Source organism: Chiloscyllium plagiosum, unplaced genomic scaffold, assembly GCF_037043375.1.
Source record: "Chiloscyllium plagiosum isolate Xiang-an unplaced genomic scaffold, Cpla_swu_hap1 HiC_scaffold_3, whole genome shotgun sequence".
NCBI classification, from domain to species: domain Eukaryota; kingdom Metazoa; phylum Chordata; class Chondrichthyes; order Orectolobiformes; family Hemiscylliidae; genus Chiloscyllium; species Chiloscyllium plagiosum.
Genome location: NW_028270141.1, coordinates 123,779,123 through 123,794,122, shown reverse-complemented (window position 1 = coordinate 123,794,122; position 15,000 = coordinate 123,779,123). Strand labels below are relative to the sequence as shown.

General features: G+C 51.8%; 8 non-coding genes and 1 pseudogene across 8 annotated transcripts; all 9 read left to right on the top strand.

Annotated features, from left to right (window-relative positions):
• Positions 1-1,459: 1,459 nt before the first annotated feature.
• Positions 1,460-1,578, top strand: LOC148151093 (5S ribosomal RNA). Its single transcript, XR_015755993.1, has one exon. It is a non-coding gene; the product is annotated as a 5S ribosomal RNA (ribosomal RNA).
• A 1,546-nt stretch (positions 1,579-3,124) lies between these two features.
• On the top strand, positions 3,125-3,243 carry LOC148151092 (5S ribosomal RNA). The gene has a single exon (XR_015755845.1). It is a non-coding gene; the product is annotated as a 5S ribosomal RNA (ribosomal RNA).
• A 1,546-nt stretch (positions 3,244-4,789) lies between these two features.
• LOC148151091 (5S ribosomal RNA) lies at positions 4,790-4,908 on the top strand. The gene has a single exon (XR_015755266.1). It is a non-coding gene; the product is annotated as a 5S ribosomal RNA (ribosomal RNA).
• A 1,546-nt stretch (positions 4,909-6,454) lies between these two features.
• Positions 6,455-6,573, top strand: LOC148151090 (5S ribosomal RNA). Its single transcript, XR_015755254.1, has one exon. It is a non-coding gene; the product is annotated as a 5S ribosomal RNA (ribosomal RNA).
• Positions 6,574-8,122: 1,549 nt separating this feature from the next.
• Positions 8,123-8,241, top strand: LOC148151089 (5S ribosomal RNA). The gene has a single exon (XR_015755251.1). It is a non-coding gene; the product is annotated as a 5S ribosomal RNA (ribosomal RNA).
• Positions 8,242-9,787: 1,546 nt separating this feature from the next.
• On the top strand, positions 9,788-9,906 carry LOC148151088 (5S ribosomal RNA). The gene has a single exon (XR_015755678.1). It is a non-coding gene; the product is annotated as a 5S ribosomal RNA (ribosomal RNA).
• Positions 9,907-11,452: 1,546 nt separating this feature from the next.
• On the top strand, positions 11,453-11,571 carry LOC148151087 (5S ribosomal RNA). Its single transcript, XR_015756430.1, has one exon. It is a non-coding gene; the product is annotated as a 5S ribosomal RNA (ribosomal RNA).
• Positions 11,572-13,120: 1,549 nt separating this feature from the next.
• Positions 13,121-13,239, top strand: LOC148151086 (5S ribosomal RNA; annotated as a pseudogene).
• Positions 13,240-14,785: 1,546 nt separating this feature from the next.
• On the top strand, positions 14,786-14,904 carry LOC148151085 (5S ribosomal RNA). The gene has a single exon (XR_015756398.1). It is a non-coding gene; the product is annotated as a 5S ribosomal RNA (ribosomal RNA).
• Positions 14,905-15,000: the final 96 nt, after the last annotated feature.

The window sequence follows — 15,000 nt, the reverse complement described above, 5'->3', positions numbered from 1 at the left end:
GCTGTGCCTGGCATCAGTCTCCTGCAGGCACGAGACACGGAGGGGAGGAGAGCGGAGCGCTGCCAAAATCAGCAAGAAAGGCGGAAAGAAAGGGATTGGGGCTGCACGCTGTCTGCGGGTGGCAGTCAGGAAAGGCGGACAATAGACAATAGGTGCAGGAGTTGGCCATTCTGCCCTTCCAGCCTGCACCACCATTCAATATGATCATGGCTGATCATCCTTAATCAGTATCCTGTTCCTGCCTTATCTCCATAACCCTTGATTCCACTATCCTTGAGAGCTCTATCCAACTCTTTCTTAAATGAATCCAGAGACTGGGCCTCCACTGCCCTCTGGGGCAGAGCATTCCACACAGCCACCACTCTCTGGGTGAAGAAGTTTCTCCTCATCTCTGTCCTAAATGGTCTACCCCGTATTTTTAAGCTGTGTCCTCTGTTTCGGCACTCACCCCGCAGCGGAAACATGTTGCCTGCCGCCAGAGTGTCCAATCCTTTGATCATCTTATATGTCTCAACCAGATCCCCTCTCAGTCTTCTAAACTCAAGGGTACACAAGCCCAGTCGCTCCAGTCTTTCAGTGTAAGGTAATCCCGCCATTCCAGGAATTGACCTCGTGAACCTACGCTGCATTCCCTCAATAGCCAGAATGTCTCTCCTCAAATTTGGAGACCAGAACTGCACACAGTACTCCAGGTGTGGTCTCACCAGGGCCCTGTACAGCTGCAGAAGAACCTCTTTGCTTCTATACTCAATCCCTCTTGTTATGAAGGCCAGCATGCTATTAGCCTTCTTCACTACCTGCTGTACCTGCATGCTTACCTTCATTGAGTGGTGTACAAGAACCCCCAGATCTCTCTGTACTGCCCCTTTACCTAAATTGATTCCACTTAGGTGGTAATCTGCCTTCCTGTTCTTGCCACCAAAGTGGATAAGGATCCATTTATCCACGTGAAAGTGCATCTGCCATGCATCTGAGCACTCACCTAACTTGTCCAGGTCACCCTGTAATCTCCTAACATCCTCATCACATTTCACCCTGCCACCCAGCTGATGAAATTTGCGAATGTTATTGCTAATACCATCTTGTATATCCTGAAGATAGATTGTAAAAAGCTGCGGTCCCAGTACTGATCCGTGCGGTACCCCACTGGTCAGTGCCTGGCATTCCGAAATGGAGGGGTGGAGGAGTGTGGAAGGATGAGAGAATGCAGGCTGCGGCCCTATGAAGCAGGGGGAGGGCTTGCAGTTGGCCTGTGTGGGGATGTGGGAGACTACAGGAGCCTGGTGGGCAAGGGCTGGCTGAAAGGCAGCTGGAGGGACGGAGGGAGGGAAGCACGCACGGAGGAGGAAGAGCAAAGAGAAAAGAGAAAAAAAAGCCAAAGGGGATAAAGAGAAAGAGCAAGAAAGAAAATGTGGCTGGCCAGCACGCCTTGAAGTAGGGAGAAAAGGCAGGGGCCAGTGCCTACGGCCATACTAGTCTGAAAACGCCCGATCTCGTCTGATCTCGGAAACTAAGCAGATTCAGGCCTGGTTAGTACTGGGATGGGAGACCGCCTGGGAATACCAGGTGCAGTAGGCTTTTTCCGCCAGCAGTGGCTGCTCAAGTCACCCCTCTGCACTTGTCTTGTGCCAGGCAATGGAGCGGCAGGTTATTTTTGCTGCTGCTGCTGTGCCTGGCATCAGTCTCCTGCAGGCACGAGACACGGAGGGGAGGAGAGCGGAGCGCTGCCAAAATCAGCAAGAAAGGCGGAAAGAAAGGGATTGGGGCTGCACGCTGTCTGCGGGTGGCAGTCAGGAAAGGCGGACAATAGACAATAGGTGCAGGAGTTGGCCATTCTGCCCTTCCAGCCTGCACCACCATTCAATATGATCATGGCTGATCATCCTTAATCAGTATCCTGTTCCTGCCTTATCTCCATAACCCTTGATTCCACTATCCTTGAGAGCTCTATCCAACTCTTTCTTAAATGAATCCAGAGACTGGGCCTCCACTGCCCTCTGGGGCAGAGCATTCCACACAGCCACCACTCTCTGGGTGAAGAAGTTTCTCCTCATCTCTGTCCTAAATGGTCTACCCCGTATTTTTAAGCTGTGTCCTCTGTTTCGGCACTCACCCCGCAGCGGAAACATGTTGCCTGCCGCCAGAGTGTCCAATCCTTTGATCATCTTATATGTCTCAACCAGATCCCCTCTCAGTCTTCTAAACTCAAGGGTACACAAGCCCAGTCGCTCCAGTCTTTCAGTGTAAGGTAATCCCGCCATTCCAGGAATTGACCTCGTGTACCTACGCTGCATTCCCTCAATAGCCAGAATGTCTCTCCTCAAATTTGGAGACCAGAACTGCACACAGTACTCCAGGTGTGGTCTCACCAGGGCCCTGTACAGCTGCAGAAGAACCTCTTTGCTTCTATACTCAATCCCTCTTGTTATGAAGGCCAGCATGCTATTAGCCTTCTTCACTACCTGCTGTACCTGCATGCTTACCTTCATTGAGTGGTGTACAAGAACCCCCAGATCTCTCTGTACTGCCCCTTTACCTAAATTGATTCCACTTAGGTGGTAATCTGCCTTCCTGTTCTTGCCACCAAAGTGGATAAGGATCCATTTATCCACGTGAAAGTGCATCTGCCATGCATCTGAGCACTCACCTAACTTGTCCAGGTCACCCTGTAATCTCCTAACATCCTCATCACATTTCACCCTGCCACCCAGCTGATGAAATTTGCGAATGTTATTGCTAATACCATCTTGTATATCCTGAAGATAGATTGTAAAAAGCTGCGGTCCCAGTACTGATCCGTGCGGTACCCCACTGGTCAGTGCCTGGCATTCCGAAATGGAGGGGTGGAGGAGTGTGGAAGGATGAGAGAATGCAGGCTGCGGCCCTATGAAGCAGGGGGAGGGCTTGCAGTTGGCCTGTGTGGGGATGTGGGAGACTACAGGAGCCTGGTGGGCAAGGGCTGGCTGAAAGGCAGCTGGAGGGACGGAGGGAGGGAAGCACGCACGGAGGAGGAAGAGCAAAGAGAAAAGAGAAAAAAAAGCCAAAGGGGATAAAGAGAAAGAGCAAGAAAGAAAATGTGGCTGGCCAGCACGCCTTGAAGTAGGGAGAAAAGGCAGGGGCCAGCGCCTACGGCCATACTAGTCTGAAAACGCCTGATCTCGTCTGATCTCGGAAGCTAACCAGACTCAGGCCTGGTTAGTACTTGGATGGGAGACCGCCTGGGAATACCAGGTGCAGTAGGCTTTTTCCGCCAGCAGTGGCTGCTCAAGTCACCCCTCTGCACTTGTCTTGTGCCAGGCAATGGAGCGGCAGGTTATTTTTGCTGCTGCTGCTGTGCCTGGCATCAGTCTCCTGCAGGCACGAGACACGGAGGGGAGGAGAGCGGAGCGCTGCCAAAATCAGCAAGAAAGGCGGAAAGAAAGGGATTGGGGCTGCACGCTGTCTGCGGGTGGCAGTCAGGAAAGGCGGACAATAGACAATAGGTGCAGGAGTTGGCCATTCTGCCCTTCCAGCCTGCACCACCATTCAATATGATCATGGCTGATCATCCTTAATCAGTATCCTGTTCCTGCCTTATCTCCATAACCCTTGATTCCACTATCCTTGAGAGCTCTATCCAACTCTTTCTTAAATGAATCCAGAGACTGGGCCTCCACTGCCCTCTGGGGCAGAGCATTCCACACAGCCACCACTCTCTGGGTGAAGAAGTTTCTCCTCATCTCTGTCCTAAATGGTCTACCCCGTATTTTTAAGCTGTGTCCTCTGTTTCGGCACTCACCCCGCAGCGGAAACATGTTGCCTGCCGCCAGAGTGTCCAATCCTTTGATCATCTTATATGTCTCAACCAGATCCCCTCTCAGTCTTCTAAACTCAAGGGTACACAAGCCCAGTCGCTCCAGTCTTTCAGTGTAAGGTAATCCCGCCATTCCAGGAATTGACCTCGTGAACCTACGCTGCATTCCCTCAATAGCCAGAATGTCTCTCCTCAAATTTGGAGACCAGAACTGCACACAGTACTCCAGGTGTGGTCTCACCAGGGCCCTGTACAGCTGCAGAAGGACCTCTTTGCTTCTATACTCAATCCCTCTTGTTATGAAGGCCAGCATGCTATTAGCCTTCTTCACTACCTGCTGTACCTGCATGCTTACCTTCATTGAGTGGTGTACAAGAACCCCCAGATCTCTCTGTACTGCCCCTTTACCTAAATTGATTCCACTTAGGTGGTAATCTGCCTTCCTGTTCTTGCCACCAAAGTGGATAAGGATCCATTTATCCACGTGAAAGTGCATCTGCCATGCATCTGAGCACTCACCTAACTTGTCCAGGTCACCCTGTAATCTCCTAACATCCTCATCACATTTCACCCTGCCACCCAGCTGATGAAATTTGCGAATGTTATTGCTAATACCATCTTGTATATCCTGAAGATAGATTGTAAAAAGCTGCGGTCCCAGTACTGATCCGTGCGGTACCCCACTGGTCAGTGCCCGGCATTCCGAAATGGAGGGGTGGAGGAGTGTGGAAGGATGAGAGAATGCAGGCTGCGGCCCTATGAAGCAGGGGGAGGGCTTGCAGTTGGCCTGTGTGGGGATGTGGGAGACTACAGGAGCCTGGTGGGCAAGGGCTGGCTGAAAGGCAGCTGGAGGGACGGAGGGAGGGAAGCACGCACGGAGGAGGAAGAGCAAAGAGAAAAGAGAAAAAAAAGCCAAAGGGGATAAAGAGAAAGAGCAAGAAAGAAAATGTGGCTGGCCAGCACGCCTTGAAGTAGGGAGAAAAGGCAGGGGCCAGCGCCTACGGCCATACTAGTCTGAAAACGCCCGATCTCGTCTGATCTCGGAAGCTAACCAGACTCAGGCCTGGTTAGTACTTGGATGGGAGACCGCCTGGGAATACCAGGTGCAGTAGGCTTTTTCCGCCAGCAGTGGCTGCTCAAGTCACCCCTCTGCACTTGTCTTGTGCCAGGCAATGGAGCGGCAGGTTATTTTTGCTGCTGCTGCTGTGCCTGGCATCAGTCTCCTGCAGGCACGAGACACGGAGGGGAGGAGAGCGGAGCGCTGCCAAAATCAGCAAGAAAGGCGGAAAGAAAGGGATTGGGGCTGCACGCTGTCTGCGGGTGGCAGTCAGGAAAGGCGGACAATAGACAATAGGTGCAGGAGTTGGCCATTCTGCCCTTCCAGCCTGCACCACCATTCAATATGATCATGGCTGATCATCCTTAATCAGTATCCTGTTCCTGCCTTATCTCCATAACCCTTGATTCCACTATCCTTGAGAGCTCTATCCAACTCTTTCTTAAATGAATCCAGAGACTGGGCCTCCACTGCCCTCTGGGGCAGAGCATTCCACACAGCCACCACTCTCTGGGTGAAGAAGTTTCTCCTCATCTCTGTCCTAAATGGTCTACCCCATATTTTTAAGCTGTGTCCTCTGTTTCGGCACTCACCCCGCAGCGGAAACATGTTGCCTGCCGCCAGAGTGTCCAATCCTTTGATCATCTTATATGTCTCAACCAGATCCCCTCTCAGTCTTCTAAACTCAAGGGTACACAAGCCCAGTCGCTCCAGTCTTTCAGTGTAAGGTAATCCCGCCATTCCAGGAATTGACCTCGTGAACCTACGCTGCATTCCCTCAATAGCCAGAATGTCTCTCCTCAAATTTGGAGACCAGAACTGCACACAGTACTCCAGGTGTGGTCTCACCAGGGCCCTGTACAGCTGCAGAAGGACCTCTTTGCTTCTATACTCAATCCCTCTTGTTATGAAGGCCAGCATGCTATTAGCCTTCTTCACTACCTGCTGTACCTGCATGCTTACCTTCATTGAGTGGTGTACAAGAACCCCCAGATCTCTCTGTACTGCCCCTTTACCTAAATTGATTCCACTTAGGTGGTAATCTGCCTTCCTGTTCTTGCCACCAAAGTGGATAAGGATCCATTTATCCACGTGAAAGTGCATCTGCCATGCATCTGAGCACTCACCTAACTTGTCCAGGTCACCCTGTAATCTCCTAACATCCTCATCACATTTCACCCTGCCACCCAGCTGATGAAATTTGCGAATGTTATTGCTAATACCATCTTGTATATCCTGAAGATAGATTGTAAAAAGCTGCGGTCCCAGTACTGATCCGTGCGGTACCCCACTGGTCAGTGCCCGGCATTCCGAAATGGAGGGGTGGAGGAGTGTGGAAGGATGAGAGAATGCAGGCTGCGGCCCTATGAAGCAGGGGGAGGGCTTGCAGTTGGCCTGTGTGGGGATGTGGGAGACTACAGGAGCCTGGTGGGCAAGGGCTGGCTGAAAGGCAGCTGGAGGGACGGAGGGAGGGAAGCACGCACGGAGGAGGAAGAGCAAAGAGAAAAGAGAAAAAAAAGCCAAAGGGGATAAAGAGAAAGAGCAAGAAAGAAAATGTGGCTGGCCAGCACGCCTTGAAGTAGGGAGAAAAGGCAGGGGCCAGCGCCTACGGCCATACTAGTCTGAAAACGCCCGATCTCGTCTGATCTCGGAAGCTAACCAGACTCAGGCCTGGTTAGTACTTGGATGGGAGACCGCCTGGGAATACCAGGTGCAGTAGGCTTTTTCCGCCAGCAGTGGCTGCTCAAGTCACCCCTCTGCACTTGTCTTGTGCCAGGCAATGGAGCGGCAGGTTATTTTTGCTGCTGCTGCTGCTGTGCCTGGCATCAGTCTCCTGCAGGCACGAGACACGGAGGGGAGGAGAGCGGAGCGCTGCCAAAATCAGCAAGAAAGGCGGAAAGAAAGGGATTGGGGCTGCACGCTGTCTGCGGGTGGCAGTCAGGAAAGGCGGACAATAGACAATAGGTGCAGGAGTTGGCCATTCTGCCCTTCCAGCCTGCACCACCATTCAATATGATCATGGCTGATCATCCTTAATCAGTATCCTGTTCCTGCCTTATCTCCATAACCCTTGATTCCACTATCCTTGAGAGCTCTATCCAACTCTTTCTTAAATGAATCCAGAGACTGGGCCTCCACTGCCCTCTGGGGCAGAGCATTCCACACAGCCACCACTCTCTGGGTGAAGAAGTTTCTCCTCATCTCTGTCCTAAATGGTCTACCCCGTATTTTTAAGCTGTGTCCTCTGTTTCGGCACTCACCCCGCAGCGGAAACATGTTGCCTGCCGCCAGAGTGTCCAATCCTTTGATCATCTTATATGTCTCAACCAGATCCCCTCTCAGTCTTCTAAACTCAAGGGTACACAAGCCCAGTCGCTCCAGTCTTTCAGTGTAAGGTAATCCCGCCATTCCAGGAATTGACCTCGTGAACCTACGCTGCATTCCCTCAATAGCCAGAATGTCTCTCCTCAAATTTGGAGACCAGAACTGCACACAGTACTCCAGGTGTGGTCTCACCAGGGCCCTGTACAGCTGCAGAAGGACCTCTTTGCTTCTATACTCAATCCCTCTTGTTATGAAGGCCAGCATGCTATTAGCCTTCTTCACTACCTGCTGTACCTGCATGCTTACCTTCATTGAGTGGTGTACAAGAACCCCCAGATCTCTCTGTACTGCCCCTTTACCTAAATTGATTCCACTTAGGTGGTAATCTGCCTTCCTGTTCTTGCCACCAAAGTGGATAAGGATCCATTTATCCACGTGAAAGTGCATCTGCCATGCATCTGAGCACTCACCTAACTTGTCCAGGTCACCCTGTAATCTCCTAAGATCCTCATCACATTTCACCCTGCCACCCAGCTGATGAAATTTGCGAATGTTATTGCTAATACCATCTTGTATATCCTGAAGATAGATTGTAAAAAGCTGCGGTCCCAGTACTGATCCGTGCGGTACCCCACTGGTCAGTGCCCGGCATTCCGAAATGGAGGGGTGGAGGAGTGTGGAAGGATGAGAGAATGCAGGCTGCGGCCCTATGAAGCAGGGGGAGGGCTTGCAGTTGGCCTGTGTGGGGATGTGGGAGACTACAGGAGCCTGGTGGGCAAGGGCTGGCTGAAAGGCAGCTGGAGGGACGGAGGGAGGGAAGCACGCACGGAGGAGGAAGAGCAAAGAGAAAAGAGAAAAAAAAGCCAAAGGGGATAAAGAGAAAGAGCAAGAAAGAAAATGTGGCTGGCCAGCACGCCTTGAAGTAGGGAGAAAAGGCAGGGGCCAGCGCCTACGGCCATACTAGTCTGAAAACGCCCGATCTCGTCTGATCTCGGAAGCTAACCAGACTCAGGCCTGGTTAGTACTTGGATGGGAGACCGCCTGGGAATACCAGGTGCAGTAGGCTTTTTCCGCCAGCAGTGTCTGCTCAAGTCACCCCTCTGCACTTGTCTTGTGCCAGGCAATGGAGCGGCAGGTTATTTTTGCTGCTGCTGCTGTGCCTGGCATCAGTCTCCTGCAGGCACGAGACACGGAGGGGAGGAGAGCGGAGCGCTGCCAAAATCAGCAAGAAAGGCGGAAAGAAAGGGATTGGGGCTGCACGCTGTCTGCGGGTGGCAGTCAGGAAAGGCGGACAATAGACAATAGGTGCAGGAGTTGGCCATTCTGCCCTTCCAGCCTGCACCACCATTCAATATGATCATGGCTGATCATCCTTAATCAGTATCCTGTTCCTGCCTTATCTCCATAACCCTTGATTCCACTATCCTTGAGAGCTCTATCCAACTCTTTCTTAAATGAATCCAGAGACTGGGCCTCCACTGCCCTCTGGGGCAGAGCATTCCACACAGCCACCACTCTCTGGGTGAAGAAGTTTCTCCTCATCTCTGTCCTAAATGGTCTACCCCGTATTTTTAAGCTGTGTCCTCTGTTTCGGCACTCACCCCGCAGCGGAAACATGTTGCCTGCCGCCAGAGTGTCCAATCCTTTGATCATCTTATATGTCTCAACCAGATCCCCTCTCAGTCTTCTAAACTCAAGGGTACACAAGCCCAGTCGCTCCAGTCTTTCAGTGTAAGGTAATCCCGCCATTCCAGGAATTGACCTTGTGAACCTACGCTGCATTCCCTCAATAGCCAGAATGTCTCTCCTCAAATTTGGAGACCAGAACTGCACACAGTACTCCAGGTGTGGTCTCACCAGGGCCCTGTACAGCTGCAGAAGGACCTCTTTGCTTCTATACTCAATCCCTCTTGTTATGAAGGCCAGCATGCTATTAGCCTTCTTCACTACCTGCTGTACCTGCATGCTTACCTTCATTGAGTGGTGTACAAGAACCCCCAGATCTCTCTGTACTGCCCCTTTACCTAAATTGATTCCACTTAGGTGGTAATCTGCCTTCCTGTTCTTGCCACCAAAGTGGATAAGGATCCATTTATCCACGTGAAAGTGCATCTGCCATGCATCTGAGCACTCACCTAACTTGTCCAGGTCACCCTGTAATCTCCTAACATCCTCATCACATTTCACCCTGCCACCCAGCTGATGAAATTTGCGAATGTTATTGCTAATACCATCTTGTATATCCTGAAGATAGATTGTAAAAAGCTGCGGTCCCAGTACTGATCCGTGCGGTACCCCACTGGTCAGTGCCTGGCATTCCGAAATGGAGGGGTGGAGGAGTGTGGAAGGATGAGAGAATGCAGGCTGCGGCCCTATGAAGCAGGGGGAGGGCTTGCAGTTGGCCTGTGTGGGGATGTGGGAGACTACAGGAGCCTGGTGGGCAAGGGCTGGCTGAAAGGCAGCTGGAGGGACGGAGGGAGGGAAGCACGCACGGAGGAGGAAGAGCAAAGAGAAAAGAGAAAAAAAAGCCAAAGGGGATAAAGAGAAAGAGCAACAAAGAAAATGTGGCTGGCCAGCACGCCTTGAAGTAGGGAGAAAAGGCAGGGGCCAGCGCCTACGGCCATACTAGTCTGAAAACGCCCGATCTCGTCTGATCTCGGAAGCTAAGCAGACTCAGGCCTAGTTAGTACTTGGATGGGAGACCGCCTGGGAATACCAGGTGCAGTAGGCTTTTTCCGCCAGCAGTGGCTGCTCAAGTCACCCCTCTGCACTTGTCTTGTGCCAGGCAATGGAGCGGCAGGTTATTTTTGCTGCTGCTGCTGTGCCTGGCATCAGTCTCCTGCAGGCACGAGACACGGAGGGGAGGAGAGCGGAGCGCTGCCAAAATCAGCAAGAAAGGCGGAAAGAAAGGGATTGGGGCTGCACGCTGTCTGCGGGTGGCAGTCAGGAAAGGCGGACAATAGACAATAGGTGCAGGAGTTGGCCATTCTGCCCTTCCAGCCTGCACCACCATTCAATATGATCATGGCTGATCATCCTTAATCAGTATCCTGTTCCTGCCTTATCTCCATAACCCTTGATTCCACTATCCTTGAGAGCTCTATCCAACTCTTTCTTAAATGAATCCAGAGACTGGGCCTCCACTGCCCTCTGGGGCAGAGCATTCCACACAGCCACCACTCTCTGGGTGAAGAAGTTTCTCCTCATCTCTGTCCTAAATGGTCTACCCCGTATTTTTAAGCTGTGTCCTCTGTTTCGGCACTCACCCCGCAGCGGAAACATGTTGCCTGCCGCCAGAGTGTCCAATCCTTTGATCATCTTATATGTCTCAACCAGATCCCCTCTCAGTCTTCTAAACTCAAGGGTACACAAGCCCAGTCGCTCCAGTCTTTCAGTGTAAGGTAATCCCGCCATTCCAGGAATTGACCTCGTGAACCTACGCTGCATTCCCTCAATAGCCAGAATGTCTCTCCTCAAATTTGGAGACCAGAACTGCACACAGTACTCCAGGTGTGGTCTCACCAGGGCCCTGTACAGCTGCAGAAGGACCTCTTTGCTTCTATACTCAATCCCTCTTGTTATGAAGGCCAGCATGCTATTAGCCTTCTTCACTACCTGCTGTACCTGCATGCTTACCTTCATTGAGTGGTGTACAAGAACCCCCAGATCTCTCTGTACTGCCCCTTTACCTAAATTGATTCCACTTAGGTGGTAATCTGCCTTCCTGTTCTTGCCACCAAAGTGGATAAGGATCCATTTATCCACGTGAAAGTGCATCTGCCATGCATCTGAGCACTCACCTAACTTGTCCAGGTCACCCTGTAATCTCCTAACATCCTCATCACATTTCACCCTGCCACCCAGCTGATGAAATTTGCGAATGTTATTGCTAATACCATCTTGTATATCCTGAAGATAGATTGTAAAAAGCTGCGGTCCCAGTACTGATCCGTGCGGTACCCCACTGGTCAGTGCCTGGCATTCCGAAATGGAGGGGTGGAGGAGTGTGGAAGGATGAGAGAATGCAGGCTGCGGCCCGATGAAGCAGGGGGAGGGCTTGCAGTTGGCCTGTGTGGGGATGTGGGAGACTACAGGAGCCTGGTGGGCAAGGGCTGGCTGAAAGGCAGCTGGAGGGACGGAGGGAGGGAAGCACGCACGGAGGAGGAAGAGCAAAGAGAAAAGAGAAAAAAAAGCCAAAGGGGATAAAGAGAAAGAGCAAGAAAGAAAATGTGGCTGGCCAGCACGCCTTGAAGTAGGGAGAAAAGGCAGGGGTCAGCGCCTACGGCCATACTAGTCTGAAAACGCCCGATCTCGTCTGATCTCGGAAGCTAAGCAGACTCAGGCCTGGTTAGTACTTGGATGGGAGACCGCCTGGGAATACCAGGTGCAGTAGGCTTTTTCCGCCAGCAGTGGCTGCTCAAGTCACCCCTCTGCACTTGTCTTGTGCCAGGCAATGGAGCGGCAGGTTATTTTTGCTGCTGCTGCTGCTGTGCCTGGCATCAGTCTCCTGCAGGCACGAGACACGGAGGGGAGGAGAGCGGAGCGCTGCCAAAATCAGCAAGAAAGGCGGAAAGAAAGGGATTGGGGCTGCACGCTGTCTGCGGGTGGCAGTCAGGAAAGGCGGACAATAGACAATAGGTGCAGGAGTTGGCCATTCTGCCCTTCCAGCCTGCACCACCATTCAATATGATCATGGCTGATCATCCTTAATCAGTATCCTGTTCCTGCCTTATCTCCATAACCCTTGATTCCACTATCCTTGAGAGCTCTATCCAACTCTTTCTTAAATGAATCCAGAGACTGGGCCTCCACTGCCCTCTGGGGCAGAGCATTCCACACAGCCACCACTCTCTGGGTGAAGAAGTTTCTCCTCATCTCTGTCCTAAATGGTCTACCCCGTATTTTTAAGCTGTGTCCTCTGTTTCGGCACTCACCCCGCAGCGGAAACATGTTGCCTGCCGCCAGAGTGTCCAATCCTTTGATCATCTTATATGTCTCAACCAGATCCCCTCTCAGTCTTCTAAACTCAAGGGTACACAAGCCCAGTCGCTCCAGTCTTTCAGTGTAAGGTAATCCCGCCATTCCAGGAATTGACCTCGTGAACCTACGCTGCATTCCCTCAATAGCCAGAATGTCTCTCCTCAAATTTGGAGACCAGAACTGCACACAGTACTCCAGGTGTGGTCTCACCAGGGCCCTGTACAGCTGCAGAAGGACCTCTTTGCTTCTATACTCAATCCCTCTTGTTATGAAGGCCAGCATGCTATTAGCCTTCTTCACTACCTGCTGTACCTGCATGCTTACCTTCATTGAGTGGTGTACAAGAACCCCCAGATCTCTCTGTACTGCCCCTTTACCTAAATTGATTCCACTTAGGTGGTAATCTGCCTTCCTGTTCTTGCCACCAAAGTGGATAAGGATCCATTTATCCACGTGAAAGTGCATCTGCCATGCATCTGAGCACTCACCTAACTTGTCCAGGTCACCCTGTAATCTCCTAACATCCTCATCACATTTCACCCTGCCACCCAGCTGATGAAATTTGCGAATGTTTTTGCTAATACCATCTTGTATATCCTGTAGATAGATTGTAAAAAGCTGCGGTCCCAGTACTGATCCGTGCGGTACCCCACTGGTCAGTGCCTGGCATTCCGAAATGGAGGGGTGGAGGAGTGTGGAAGGATGAGAGAATGCAGGCTGCGGCCCTATGAAGCAGGGGGAGGGCTTGCAGTTGGCCTGTGTGGGGATGTGGGAGACTACAGGAGCCTGGTGGGCAAGGGCTGGCTGAAAGGCAGCTGGAGGGACGGAGGGAGGGAAGCACGCACGGAGGAGGAAGAGCAAAGAGAAAAGAGAAAAAAAAGCCAAAGGGGATAAAGAGAAAGAGCAAGAAAGAAAATGTGGCTGGCCAGCACGCCTTGAAGTAGGGAGAAAAGGCAGGGGCCAGCGCCTACGGCCATACTAGTCTGAAAACGCCCGATCTCGTCTGATCTCGGAAACTAAGCAGACTCCGGCCTGGTTAGTACTTGGATGGGAGACCGCCTGGGAATGCCAGGTGCAGTAGGCTTTTTCCGCCAGCAGTGGCTGCTCAAGTCACCCCTCTGCACTTGTCTTGTGCCAGGCAATGGAGCGGCAGGTTATTTTTGCTGCTGCTGCTGTGCCTGGCATCAGTCTCCTGCAGGCACGAGACACGGAGGGGAGGAGAGCGGAGCGCTGCCAAAATCAGCAAGAAAGGCGGAAAGAAAGGGATTGGGGCTGCACGCTGTCTGCGGGTGGCAGTCAGGAAAGGCGGACAATAGACAATAGGTGCAGGAGTTGGCCATTCTGCCCTTCCAGCCTGCACCACCATTCAATATGATCATGGCTGATCATCCTTAATCAGTATCCTGTTCCTGCCTTATCTCCATAACCCTTGATTCCACTATCCTTGAGAGCTCTATCCAACTCTTTCTTAAATGAATCCAGAGACTGGGCCTCCACTGCCCTCTGGGGCAGAGCATTCCACACAGCCACCACTCTCTGGGTGAAGAAGTTTCTCCTCATCTCTGTCCTAAATGGTCCACCCCGTATTTTTAAGCTGTGTCCTCTGTTTCGGCACTCACCCCGCAGCGGAAACATGTTGCCTGCCGCCAGAGTGTCCAATCCTTTGATCATCTTATATGTCTCAACCAGATCCCCTCTCAGTCTTCTAAACTCAAGGGTACACAAGCCCAGTCGCTCCAGTCTTTCAGTGTAAGGTAATCCCGCCATTCCAGGAATTGACCTCGTGAACCTACGCTGCATTCCCTCAATAGCCAGAATGTCTCTCCTCAAATTTGGAGACCAGAACTGCACACAGTACTCCAGGTGTGGTCTCACCAGGGCCCTGTACAGCTGCAGAAGGACCTCTTTGCTTCTATACTCAATCCCTCTTGTTATGAAGGCCAGCATGCTATTAGCCTTCTTCACTACCTGCTGTACCTGCATGCTTACCTTCATTGAGTGGTGTACAAGAACCCCCAGATCTCTCTGTACTGCCCCTTTACCTAAATTGATTCCACTTAGGTGGTAATCTGCCTTCCTGTTCTTGCCACCAAAGTGGATAAGGATCCATTTATCCACGTGAAAGTGCATCTGCCATGCATCTGAGCACTCACCTAACTTGTCCAGGTCACCCTGTAATCTCCTAACATCCTCATCACATTTCACCCTGCCACCCAGCTGATGAAATTTGCGAATGTTATTGCTAATACCATCTTGTATATCCTGAAGATAGATTGTAAAAAGCTGCGGTCCCAGTACTGATCCGTGCGGTACCCCACTGGTCAGTGCCTGGCATTCCGAAATGGAGGGGTGGAGGAGTGTGGAAGGATGAGAGAATGCAGGCTGCGGCCCTATGAAGCAGGGGGAGGGCTTGCAGTTGGCCTGTGTGGGGATGTGGGAGACTACAGGAGCCTGGTGGGCAAGGGCTGGCTGAAAGGCAGCTGGAGGGACGGAGGGAGGGAAGCACGCACGGAGGAGGAAGAGCAAAGAGAAAAGAGAAAAAAAAGCCAAAGGGGATAAAGAGAAAGAGCAACAAAGAAAATGTGGCTGGCCAGCACGCCTTGAAGTAGGGAGAAAAGGGAGGGGCCAGCGCCTACGGCCATACTAGTCTGAAAACACCCGATCTCGTCTGATCTCGGAAGCTAAGCAGACTCAGGCCTGGTTAGTACTTGGATGGGAGACCGCCTGGGAATACCAGGTGCAGTAGGCTTTTTCCGCCAGCAGTGGCTGCTCAAGTCACCCCTCTGCACTTGTCTTGTGCCAGGCAATGGAGCGGCAGGTTATTTTTGCTGCTGCTGCTGTGCCT